Here is a 14,264-nt window from a genome sequence, read left to right as displayed (position 1 = left end):
ATGAGAGCTTCTTTGGACACAGGGGAGGTACCCATAGACTGGAGATGTGCAAATGTGACCCCAATTCACAAAGGAGAATCAAAGGCTGACACAAGTAATTATAGACCTGTGAGATTAACTTCTGTTCCAGGAAAATTAATGGAGGCACTGGTTAAAGAAGCACTGCAGGATCATCTAGACAAGACTTCAGTTATAGCTCAGACACAGCATGGTTTTGTTAAGGGAAAGTCTTGCCTGACCAATTTGATTGGATACTATGGTGCAGTCACAAAAGAACTGGATGCAGGGAATAACTTTGATATTACATATTTGGATCTTAGAAAGGCTTTTGATACTGTTGCACATGGAAGACTGCTACACAAATTGAAGCAGTGTAGCAGTGGAGGTTGTTTGTTGTTTGGTTTTTTAAGGGGCATTAGCAACTAAGGCCATATTGCTCCGGGTTATGTGGTGGTCATTCCCTGACCTTTCCGCATCCTCCGTATTTGGTGGTGACGGGCTCGAAACCCGGTTTAATCAAGAAGCGTGTGCTACGCACTGCTGCTCCTTCCCACCTGGCTACGGAGGCGCCCAGCATTGGAGGCAAATTGCTGCTATGGATAAAGGGATGGTTGAGGGGGAGAAGACAGAGAGTGGTAATCAATGGACATTGCTCATCGTGGACTAATGTTATTAGTGGAGTCCCTCAGGGTTCAGTGTTGGGACCATTATTGTCATCTGTATTTATAAATGATATTAATGATGGTATATCAAGCTTAATGTCCAAGTTTGCAGACGATAAAAAGGTTGGCAGGGTTATTAAGGACACTACTGACGCTATGCTGCTGTAACAGGATATGAAAAGGTTGAGCAGATGAGCTGAGAGGTGGCAAATGAAGTTTAACATTGACAAATGTAAAGTACTATATAGGGGAAACAGTAACCCCAGAGCAACATATCAACTCTGTGGTACTACACTGACAGCGGTAGAGAAAGAAAAGGACCTGGGGGTAATTGTGCAGGCAGATATGAAGTTCTCTGAGCAGTGCAGACGGGCTGCAAGAGTAGCTCATGGTGTCTTGTCAATGATATACAGGAATTTTTCTGGCAGAGATAAGGAGGTGATTATTCCCTTGTATAAGGTAATGGTCAGGCCACACCTTGAGTACTGTATACAGGTCTGGAGGCCTCATTTCAAGAAGGATGTAGAGCTACTGGAACGAGTACAGAGAAGGGCAACAAGATTAGTGAATGGAACAAAGGATTGCTCTTACGAAAAAAGGCTTAAGTTTTGCAAATTATAATGTCTGGAGACTAGGCACCAGCCAGGTGATCTAATAGAGGTGTATAAAGCCTTGAATGGCTTGAGCATGCTCAATGCCGATGGGATTCTTCCTCTTGCTCAGAATAATCACCTGAGAGGGCATAAATTCAAATTGAGGAAAGACAGATGAAGGATAGATGTGTGGAAATTTGCCTTTAGCCAGCAGGTAGTTAGTTGGTGGAACAGATTTCCATCCCATGTTGTGGAAGTTTATAGCCTAAATGAATTTAAGGCTCAGCTGGACAGGTATTTCGAACGAACAGAGGGGTGAAATGGGAGTGGTTTTTTTTTTTTTTTTTCTGGCTGATGCTGCATGAGCTTGCTTTCTTGCATCATCATATGCCTCTACTAATGCCTAATGCTAGATGGGCTGAGAAGTGGCAACTGAAGTTTAACATTGACAAATGCAAAGTACTGAGTACAAAGTAATGAGCAAGAGGAAGAATCCCATCAGCATTGAGACTGCTCAATCCGTTCAAGCCTTATACACACCTCAATCAGATCAACTCGCAGGTGCCTAGTCTCTAGATGCTGCAATTTGCAGAACTTAAGCCTTTCTTGGTAAAAGCACCCCTTTGCCCCACTCACCAGTCTTGTTGCCCTTCTCTGTACTCGTTCTAGCAACTCTACATCCTTTCTAAAATGAGGCTTCCAGACCTGTATGCAGTACTCAAGGTGTGGCTTGATCATTGCCTTATACAGGGGATAATCACCTCCTTATCCCTGCTATCAAAATTCCCATATATCATTGACAAAATCCCATGACTTACTCTGGCAGCCTGCCTGCACTGCTCAGAAAACTTCCTGTCTGACTGCACAATAAACCCCAGGTCTCTTTCATTCTCTTTCATTCACCACCCTGAGTGTAACACCACCCAGTTGGTACATTTCTCTGGCAGGTACCCTGGTGTTGCAATTGTGACAACCCAGTTATGAAGTATAACTTCACAATATGAGAGATGCCTGACCCACCAAAGAGAAGCCAACAAGCTTTGAAATGGTGCCGTGTGAGTGGTGGTACCTGCTGAGAATAAATAACAATAGTCTTCTCCAATGGTGAAGTGTTATTTATTTGAGGTAGTACAATACCATAGCAACTTGTTGTGAAGGCAGTCACAATATGAGATATAACAAAAACGATGCCATTTAATTAATTAATTTAACTACTTTGGAAGATAGCTATTTTAAAATGATGCATTTGCACTAACCTACATGTTAGTCATTGTACCTCGTAGCATGAGGCCTTTGCCCTTAAATACTTTATATTCTTGAAGATTAAATTGAGACAATAAAGTTTCAATTATATGTATGCGAAAGTCCACGGTTAAATAAAGTTAAATAATAAATAATAAAGTTAAATAAAGTTAAATAAAGTCCACAGTTAAATAAACATCTACAGTTCCCTATGCTTGATTGCTGAAAGAATTGTTATTGCCTTTTGCATAAAAGCTGGATGATGAAACACAATATTCAATCGTGATGGACATTAGTCTGCAGGAAGCAAAAAATGTATGTGCTTATAGCATGCCAAATTTGAAATAAATACTGAAAAAAATTGAAAATGAAAGTCAATGAAATTATCTAATAGATACATTTTTAAATATCTGTGCACATTATAAGCAGAAATATAAGTGCATGTGCTCATTTAAACATTCATGTTCTTAACAGTCTTTACAACTAGAAAATAGATGACTAATAGAGTCATGTCTAAAACATTTAAGCAATGTTTTTTTTTAATTTTCTGCGATTTTTTTTTTTGATTTTTTAAAAATTAGTTGAAAATAACAATAAAAACATAGCTATTAAATTTTACTTTTATCATTAAAAAAATGAAAAGTTACATACAATAAGTACCACAAACCAATCAGAAATGATGAAATATTCAAAGCAGAATCCTATAAAATCCTAAACATTTTCCAAAAATTAAAAATAAAATTGGCATCTACAGATGCCACACCACTGTTTTTACAACTCTGATTTGTGCAATATTAACCCAGACTTTGGAATTTTTTTTCTTTTCTTTTCTTTTTTAAAATTGCGCTTTTTTTTAAAATTCATATAAGACCTTACATTACAGTTTTACCACATTGTCGTGCAATTGTTTTGACACTCATAACATATATATTACCTCTGTACTCTCTCACTGGTTTTCTGTAATTGTGAATGACAAGGAAAGCAGATGGAATGTATCCAATTATATTAAAGAAGGTAGCAAAGGAAATAAGCAACCCATAGTCATAATGAGAGTATCCTTGGATTCAGAGGAGATCCCAACGAACTGGCGATGTGCAAATATATACCCAATTCATAAAGGGGGATCAAAATGTGACATGAATAATTACAGACCTGTTAGCTTAATTTCTGTAAGAGGGAAAAGAATGGAATCACTGGTTAAAGAAATAATGCAGGACCATTTCAACAGCCATGCAATTATGCTGCAATCACAGCATGAATTTGTCAAGGGGCAGTCTAACCAATCTGATAGGTTATACGATGCAGTGACAAGGAACTGGATGCAAAACATAATTTTGACATCATATACTTGGATTTCAGGTAGGCTTTTGATACTGTTGCACATAAAAGACTGATGTGCAAACTGAAGCATTGTGGCATTAAGGGCAAATTACTGCTATGGATAAAAGGATGTTTAAGTGGAAGGAGAGTAAGGAGGAGAAGGAAGGAGTTTAAGTGGAAGGAGAATGGTAAGATGTGTATACCGAAATTGAGAGTCTTCTAGATGAGCAGAAAACCCACTACACTATTATTATGGGAGACTTCAATGCTAAGGTTGGAAAAAGGCAAAACAGCGCAGAAAGAGGAACTATAGGAAATTTTGGAATTGGTGAAAGAAATAAAACAGGTGAAAGACTTGTGGAATTTTCAGAAAATCTCAAGGACTGTCAGTAATGAACACTTTTTTCAAGAAAAGGGTGAACAGAAAGTGGACATGGAAGAGTCCAAATGGATTAACAACTAATGAAATCGACTTCATCCTCACTAACAGAAGATATATTGTGAATGACGTTACCGTCCTGAATAAGGTAAATGTTGGAAGTGATCACAGAATGGTAAGATGTACACTTGATATAGATGTAGGAAAGGAAAGGAAAAAACTGACTCGAGTAAATAATACAAAGGTCTTTGAGATAACAGAGGAGGAGAAAAAGCAGTATGTACTGGAACTTAAGAACAAGTTTGAGCTTCTGCAGACTGCTCAGGACCAAGATATCGACGAGGAATATTACACCTTTCTGAAAGTAATAAAGCCCAAGAAACCTAGAGGAAAAAAGAAATCCAAAGAAGAAAAAAATTAGTCAAGAAACACTTGTCATGATGAACCAAAGACAACAAATGAAGAGCAAGAAAAACACTGACAGGGAGAAAATTGAGTATACTGAGTTATGCAAAGCCATTAGAAAGAGACTTAGAGAGGACATAAGAAGATTTAACACAAGTTAGTTAGTTATTTGGTTTTTAGGAGCATTAGCAGCTAAGGCCATATTGCTCCGTGAATATGCGGTGGTCATTCCTGACATTTCCGCATCCTCCGTATTTGGTGGTGACGGGCTCGAACCCCGGTCTAATCAAGAAGTGGGTGCTACGCACTGCTGCTCCTTCCCACCTGGCTTTAACACAAGAAAAGTAGAACAAGCATTAAGGGAAAACAAAGGATTTAAATCAGCAGCCATGAGCAGTAATACAGAAAGACAAATGATACTGAAACTGAAGGATAGCGATGGTGTACTTATAAACAGCAGAGAAGGCATAATTCAAATAGCAGAAGACTACTATAGAGAATTATACAAGGAGCGAGGGAATGATACCAGCAGTGGGGAAGATGGATTGCAAAGTAGCAACACATACGACATCCCGATAGTCTTCCTGATGAGGTAGAACATGCATTGAAGAAAATGAAGAATCGGAAAGCCCCGGGGGAACATGAAGTTACTGTAGAGTTGTTAAAATTGGGAGGAAGAGACATAATACAAAAACTGGCAAGACCCTTCACAAAGTGCATTAGAAAAGGTGTGACGCCTGAGCAGTGGAATAATGCAATCATAGTTTTGCTACATCAGAAAGGAGATAAATCAGAAATTGGAAATTATAGACCAATTAGCTTGTTATCTCACATCTACAAGGTGTTCACAAGGGTCATTACTAACAGATTAGAAAGAATACTTGATGAGAATCAACCGAAAGAGCAAGCTGGCTTTAGGACAGGATTCTCAACTATGGATGACCTTCATGTAATATCACAGCTAATGGAGAAAACAAATGAATATAAAACACCATTATGCCTGGCATTTGTGGATTATGAAAAGGCATTTGACTCCATACAGCATAAGGCAATGTTTCGGGCACTGGAAAGACAAGGCATAGATACCCCATATATTATGATTTTGAAGAAAATATATGAGTGTGCTACCTCCTTTATTAGACTAGACAAAGACAGTAGGAAATTTAAAATCGAGAAAGGAGTTCGACAAGGAGACACAATATCTCCGAAGCTGTTTACTGCTGCCCTTGAGGAAGCTTTCAGAAGATTAGACTGGTCGCAGAAAGGAGTCAACTTGAATGGAGAGTACCTAAACCATTTACGATTTGCAGATGACATTGTGGTCATAAGCCACGATCCCAAAGAATTAGAGGAAAATCTTAATCAGTTATGCACAGTTAGTAAGGATTTTGGACTAAAGACGAATATGGCTAAAACAAAAGTAATGATGAACAAGTATGCCACGGAAAGGGAAATAATGATTGAAGGAGCAGTAATTGAAAAGGTGGAGTCATATACTTATCTGGAACAAGTTATTAGCTGTAATAATGATAAATGGCTGGAAGTCAAGAGAAGAATAAATTTTTGATGGATAGCATTCAGGAAATATAGTCAAATACTGAAGAGCAATATCCCAGTTTGCCTGAAACGTAAAATAATGAATCAATGTATACTCCCCACCATGACTTATGGAAGTGAAACTTGGACACTCACCAAAAGAATGGAAGAGAAGCTGAGAACTACGCAGCGAAGAATGGAACGAATTATATTGAGAATCGGACTGTTAGATAAGAAGAGAAACACATGGATTAGGCAGCAAACTCAAGTAAAGGACATTTTTATCAAAACTAAAGAACTAAAATGGTCTTGGGCAGGACACATAGCTCGAAGACATGATGACAGATGGACTAAGAAAATAACAGAATGGTATCCAAGAGGAGCTAGAAGGAAACCTGGAAGACAAAGGCGGAGATGGATAGATGAAATTCTTGAGTTTGTGGGTAGTAAATGGATGTCCAGTGCTCAAAACAGAAGGAACTGGAAAGTTGCTGGAGAGGCCTTCATCCTGCAGTGGATTGAAAATGGCTGATGATGATGATGATGATGAAGTGAAAGGAGAGAGAGAGTAGTAATCAATGGGAACTGCACTTCGTGAACTAACATTATTAGTGGAGTTTCCCAGGGTTCAGTGCTGGGACCATTGTTGTTTTCAATATTTATCAGTGATATTGATGAAGGTATATCAAGCTTAATGTCTAAGTTTGCAGATGATATAAAGGTTGGCAGCGTGGCTAATGACACTCATCAGGGGGAGCTACTGTGACTGAAGTATAATTGCACTTCTTTTTAAATGGTCTTCCATTACTTCTATAACCAGTGACTCCAATATTTCCCCTAAAACAGAAGCTAAGTTAACAGATATTGTAATTACTCATATATCATCATTCTTCTCTTTCTTGGTGATTCCGTTCTTTCTTTCTTTCTCTCTCTCTCTCTCTCTCTCTCTCTCAGGGTAACTCGGGAATTTTTTTTTTGGCTGGTGCAACATAAGCCTCGGGCTTCCTTGCACCGTATGGCTACTACTATATCACGCTTTGATCCTTTGTAAATTGAGGATACATTAACACAGCTTTAGTGCACAGGGGCTTGCCCTGAATTAAAAGATGCTGTCATAATTACATGTCATAATTACTCATAATTCATAATTAAAGAAGGTAAGTAATTGTCATAATTACTTACCTTCTTTGCGGTCTTCCTTAATATAAGTGAATAGGTCCCATCCACCCCTGGTGCCTTTCTTATGTTTAACTACAACAATTTCTCTTCCATTTTATTCTCAGTTATTAAAAAATTGTTTAGTTCCCTGTTAAGTCTAATTAACTTCTAACATCCACTTGCCTAAAGAATTCTTAATGTAGATGCAAAATACTCATTCAATTTGTCAGAAAACTGATCAGAGAAACAGTAGAATTATCGATATGAAGTGGACCAATGTGATTCATCCCCTTCCTTCTAGCATTTACATAAGTAATGAAGTCTTTGCTCTTTTTAGTTTGCATCCTTTCTCATAATTTGCCTTGGCTTGCCTAACCTCCTTTGTGACTTGATTGCAGAATAATTTATATCTACCATAGGTTTCTATATCAACTGATAATTTATATGCATCCCATGCATTTTTCTTCTCTGCCAAGTGTCTCATCATTTCATCTGACATCCATTTAAGTCTAAGCCTTCAATGGTATTTCTTAGTTGATATGAAAAGCTTAGTAGTTTTTATGATTACTTCCCACTTAGAATTTGCTGTTGGAATTTAAAAACGGTCCAAGACCAGTCATTCTTACAAAAGCAAAAGACTTTCCTTTTACCCTTGACAGAAATTGTCTTTTTAGTATTAGTATTGGCTGCATGGTGCAAGCAAGCCTATGGCTTATGCTGCACCAGCCAAGAAAAAAAAAAACCGAATAAAACAATGATAAAAAAATAAAAAATAATAAAATAAATAATAATAATTAATAAAAGAAAAAAAAATTAAACCTATCATCCTATGTGCTTCCCTCACCCAAAGGTACTATTCCAGATGACCTTTGAATTTCCCCAAACTGTCAGCCTCTACCACCCATGTAGGCAACTTATTCCAGTAATTTATAACCCGCTGGCTAAAATAAAACTTCCTGCAGTTCAATCTAAACATTTCCCCCCCCCCGTAACTTGAATTTATGTCCCCTAGTTCTAGCATCATTTATAATCTTGAAAATTTCGTTCTCATTCATTTTACTGGTGCCTCTCAGAGCCTTAAACACCTCAATCAAATCTCCTCTAAGGTGTCTGGTTTCCAAACTCTGCAACCCACATATTCGAAGTCTTTCTTCATAAGGACGCCCTTTTGCCGATCGCACCACGCAAATTACCCGTCTTTGCACCCTTTCAAGAAGCTCGATATCTTTCTTTAGGTGCGGTCTCCATACTTGAACACAGTATTCCAAGTGTCGTCTAACAAACGCCTTATATAATGGGATTATCACATCCCTATCTCTACTTGCAAAAGTTCAATAGATCATCAATAGGACACCATGGGCCTTCCTTGCAACCTGTTTACAATGCTCAGAGAATTTCATGTCTGACCATATCGTAACACCCAAGTCCCTTTCCTCCAGTACTGGGTTTAGTTGAACTCCACCAAGTGAATAAGTTATTTTGGGATTACTGTTTCCTAGGTGTAATACCTTACACTTTCTTGGATTAAAGCATAGCTGCAATTTTTCTGACCATTCCTGAAGTCTAGTTAGGTCTCTCTGAAGAAGCTCAGCTTGACAGTGATCATTAACTACTCTACCAATTTTAACATCATCTGCTAATTTAGACATCACGCCCTCTATCCCTTCATCGATGTCGTTTATGAAAATTAAAAACAAGTGGTCCTAATACTGATCCTTGGAGAACCCCACTTCTTACATCAACCCAATCTGAGGAATAGCCATTTATCACACCCTCTGCCTCCTTCCCTGAAGTCATCCTGCTATCCATCTAAGGATTTTCCCAGTGATTCCAACCTGTTCCAGCTTATAAAGCAACCGTTCATGTGGGATTGAGTCAAAAGCTTTGTTGAAATCTAAATAAACAATGCTGAAATTATTCCCTAAATCCAGCTCGTGAGTGACCCTTTCAAAAGAGCAAACCAGATTTGTTAAACATGATTTTCCCTTTACAAAACCATGCTAAGTATCCTTGAAAATTTCAATTCGATCCAAATGATCCTGAATTCCACCCTTGATCATTGCCTCCATGATTTTCCCTACCACTGAAGTCAGACTGACAGGTCGATAATTTCACACTTCACTCTTAGAGCCACCCTTTTGTATGGGAGATACATTGGCACTTTTCAAATCCAAGGGAATCTCCCCAGAGTCTAGTGACACTCGCATAATTAGCCTCAATGGTTCAATGCACTCACTTGCTGCCTCCCTTAAGATTATAGGGAATATTCCATCAACTCCAGTAGCCTTACTGGCCTGTAGGCTCGAAAGTTTTTTCATTAAATAATCTTGCGAAATTTCAATATCATTAATTACATATTTTTACTTCGCTCCCACAATTTCTCATTGCCACAAAAGGTTTTTCATTTGTAAATATCGATGCAAAATAACTGTTCATCTGCAATGGCGGCTGGTGTATTCAATACTATCCCCTTTCCCTTAGGTAAAGGTCCGATCTGGTTGTCCTGCTCTTCTTGGCATTTATATATGTGAAAAATTCCTTATCCCTCCCTCTTTGCTCTGTTTGCTAGTGATTTCTCATAAACAGCCTTTACAGATCATCTTGTAGCTGTTATAGGCTTCAGTACTTTTTATTGCTCTGTAACCTTTCCATGCCACATTTTTCTGCTCAAGTAATGTGGCAACTTCACTATTCATCCAACTTGGAACCCTCCTCGTGGAGTATTCTTTTAATGGTAAATACGCATTCAAGGCATCTGTGATTAATGTTTTAAAAGCATACCACAGTTCAATTGTATTCATTCTCTGTGCAATATCTACCCAGTTAACAGAGGCCATGTAGTACCTTAAGGCATCGTAATTTCCTTTTCTGAAATAAAAACCCATTTCTTTGCCTTTTACTACTGCTACCTCTCTCATCATTAACATCCACCGTAGAACTCCATGATCACTTCCTGCTACTGGTTCCTCTACTGTCAGCCCTGTTATGTCATCTGATTCATGGGTTATGATGAGGTCTAGGATATTCTTTTCTCTAGTACTTTCCCTGATATGTTGATACAAATAACAGTCATCTCGTTGATTTAAAAATTTTGTTCCCCATGTCGAGTTTCGTTCCTATTTACTCCAATCAATTAGAGGCAAATTGAAATCACCCATAATAAGACATTGACGTTTACTTGCCCATTCCATTTGCATGTAGAGGCTTTCGTCATAATCTTCACAATCATCTAGTCCTCCTCCTCCATCTAGTCCGATTACTCCTGCTCGCATTATACCTTTGTTTCCAACTATCTCACACCATATAGATTCTATACTAGCATGTGAAACATCTGAATCCGGGAAAGCTATCGTCGCACTCAGGCTGCTTCTGATAAGAAGCATCACCCCACCACCCCTTCTATCTACCCTATCCTTCATAAATACATTATACAAGCTGTACTGAATCTCATCATCCCCAATTTCTGGGTGGCACCACGTCTCATTAAGCCCTATTATGTCCGCGTTACTTGTTTTAACCAGCAGTTCGAATTCGCTCATTTTATTGATGACACTTCTAACATTACTATATAAACAATTAAGACTTATTGTTCTTGTATACTTAACTACCCTAACACAACCGTTGAAGTTTTTTAGGCTCTCTTCCCTGGCATTAGCTACCCGCTCACTTGAAATGTTTCTGCCACCAGAACATCTAGATAATATGTCCAGTTGGGGTAACAGATAAGAACTCTTAAGGTATGTGCAAGAGTTACTTTCACCAATATTATCAGATAAACACGTGTCAGTATTACCCACATCCCCCCCCCCTAATTAGCAGTTTCCCTGAACCTTTAAGGTATCCTCAATAATACTGGCAAAAACTTTTGCACCACCTTTGTTTAAGTGTATCCCGTCTCTACAAAACAAATTCCTTCTACCTACAAGTGTGGGCCATGCTGATAGAAATTTTCCCCTAAAGCCTTGCAGAGTCCTTCAAGTCTTGAGTTAATCCACAAGGCTTTTAACATATAATCCCTCCTATCGCGTCTGGGCAGAATTGCAGACACACACACACACATTGTGACCTAGCTCGCGGCATTTCCTCAGCATGGTCCTGTATTTTTCCAACAAATCGTCAGATCGTGTATGTTTAATGTCATTAGTTCCCACGTGAATAATAATATTCTCTTTATCCCCCCAACACATCACAGTTTTAGTACACTGTGATCACTACCACACAGTGGTCTGTTACTTACGGATTCTTAATGTTGAAGAATTGCAGATCATGAGCATTGCTTCCTCTTATTGTCTAACATGCTCTTGTAGAAATCAGTCATCCAATAAAAATAGAAAAGTCTTGCTAGTGTGTGAATGACAATCCCACAAGTTCCAGTGAATATCTGGAAAGTGAAAGTTCTCCATTATAAGACATTGATTTACTGGCCCACTCATTTCTCTGTACAGTTGTTTGCTGTAATCATCAGAAACATTAGGCCTATTACACACTCCTATTCTCATTTCTGTTTTCCCAGTGCTTATGTCACACCAAACTGACTCGACATTGCACTGACCACCCATATCAACTGGATGCACTGATTTTATATGCTTCTTAACTACTAAGAGAATGTCTTTCTCCATTCTATTCCCTCTCTCATTTCTGTATGCACAGTATTCCCAATGTTCAAAATCTGCATATATTCAAATTGTTCACGGTTTTGACCAACCAAAGATGTCTGATGAATTAATGAGTTTAGCACCAGAGAAGTAAAATATATAGGAGACAGCTAGTTTCAAGGGACAGAGTCCTACAGTAAGTATAAATTATTATGTAATCAAGTTACTTGGGTCATTAGGCATGTTAAAGCAAATAATGGGGAGCCCTTCACTAAGGGCACAAAGAAAAGTAACAAGGAATTGTTTCATATTACCAACAGAAGGAAAGGAATGAATCACATTGATCACTGAAACCAACAGTAAGTATAAATTAGATTTTAATCTGGTTACTTGGAGGGGGATATTAAGACAAGCAGAAATCTTTGAAAAAAGAATGCAAAGAACCCTTTGCTTCTGAAAACACTAGAAGGAAAGAAAAGTCTCACAACAGCCCACTAATATAAATGGCATAACTATTATCATATACAGGATGCTAATAAAATGAATAAATACTCTGTATCTACATTTAAATAAGACGGGCTTAGAGGAGAGATACAAGAGGCCTATCAAAGTGGGAATTAAATAATTTTATGATGACTGAAAGGAAGATGAAAGAAAAACTATTACAGCTAAAAGTAAACAAATAAGACACCTGGTGCTGAGCAACATACCTAATTATAATAAAAACTGTGGCAATGACAAACGAAGGCATTTTTGAATTCGGGTTAAAGTTCCTACAGAATGTAGATATGCAAAAATATTACCTATTCACAAAGGTGAATGGAAATAATTAGAGGCAATACAAAATGATCTGAACAGAAAGAGAGAAAAAAAGCAGTGATTTCTTTTTTTTAAGAGGAGATTAGCATTAGTTGAGGCATATGATGCAAGAAAGCAAGCTTATCAGCATTAGCCAAAAAAAAAAAAAAAAAAAAACCCTTCCCATTTCATCTCTGACCAATCTGAATAACTACGAGGTTGTCACAAAGGGACTGAATGCAAAGAATAATTCTGACATGATTTACTTTTAGATTTCAGTAGAGCTTTTATATGGCACATGAATGACTGTTGTTTACAATGCAGTAATGGAAACACTAAGAGCAAGTTACTGCTGTGGATAAAGGGCCATCTACAGGGTAGGAGACATAAGAGTATGGCCACTGCTCTTCGTGGAGAAAATATTATGAATAGGGTCCACAAAGTTTACTGCTGGAGACCCATTACTGTTTCAAAAATTTATTAATCTAATAGTAATTTCTACATCTGTGTGATACAAAGATAGGCAGGATACTACTTCAAGATTCATATAGCAATTCGAAGGGCTGACAAATTACAATCAAGGTACAAAAAATAATAACTCCCTGAAAAGTGCAGATGTGTATAAGTTCGCCAATGGTGGGGGCGTAAACGTTAGAATAAACTTCCATTTCGTGTTGTTGTGGCAAGAAAGTAAATAAATGTGGTTAGGAAATTATTACAGAGAAATGAAATATGGCGGGTTTTTTTTGTTTTTTTGTACTGATGCTGCATAAGCGCGTTTAATTTTGCCAATATTAAGATAACATTATTACATAAAATAAAAAATAACTTGTCGCTATCCTACAGAACAAAAATCTTTCTGTGCCTCTTTGGAATAATGACGAAAATATGCGAATGAAAAATAGTTTGCGTGTGTTATTCAAATTTATAAAAACTCATTTTTAATTCTACTTACGAAAAAACACATCGGCTGTTGAAGTTACTTAAAATTCCAGTGTGTCGAACAACTAAAATTCGCAACGCAATAAATTACTATGATTAGCACCAAAACTTGTTTTATAATATTATAATTAGTCAAGAACAAACGATAGTAATGAAAAATAACGTTTTAACATAATTCCATTGCACAGCACAGCCATGCTCCTAACTCTACCCCGCTAAACGTAGTGTAACGTTCAAAGTTATGTTCTTTATTTATTAATCAAGCATGATGTAATTACTCATCCGTTATATCTTGCAATTTCAATTTATAATAATCCGAATTAATCATTTTGCCCTTTTAGACACGTTGACAATTAATGTACTGTATTTACAGATATTTTTTTCCTACGAGGCTATTCACCATTTACGTAACGCGATTTTTTTTTAACTTCTTGTACTCCACTCAGACTCCATAATGCTTTATAATAAAAGCTTGCACGTAATAATCCAATATTACGTGGCAAAAGTTTTGATCCCTATCCTCTTTTATATGACAAAAGGTTTGGCAGCTGAATTCCCCTTCCCCCTCAGAGTACATAGCACTATGCAAAAGCTTGTACATTTTAATCCCCACCCTGTTTTACATGACAAAAGG

General features: G+C 37.5%; 1 protein-coding gene across 2 annotated transcripts in view; it reads right to left on the bottom strand.

Moving 5' to 3' along the window:
• The window catches only part of Ube4A (Ubiquitination factor E4A), a 523,714-nt gene extending 509,883 nt beyond the window's left edge, over positions 1–13,831 (bottom strand). For both annotated transcript variants that reach the window (XM_090376475.1, XM_090376476.1), the window contains exon 1: positions 13,644–13,831. The gene's annotated coding sequence lies outside the window, so the exon portion shown is untranslated. The remainder of the gene's footprint in view (positions 1–13,643) is intronic.
• Positions 13,832–14,264: the final 433 nt, after the last annotated feature.

Source organism: Mastigoproctus giganteus, chromosome 6 (genome assembly GCF_048544385.1).
Source record: "Mastigoproctus giganteus isolate SK-2022 chromosome 6, ASM4854438v1, whole genome shotgun sequence".
Classification (NCBI taxonomy): Eukaryota; Metazoa; Arthropoda; class Arachnida; order Uropygi; family Thelyphonidae; genus Mastigoproctus; species Mastigoproctus giganteus.
The sequence above is the reverse complement of the archived record's forward strand: the minus strand, read 5'-3'. Positions and strand labels throughout refer to the sequence as shown.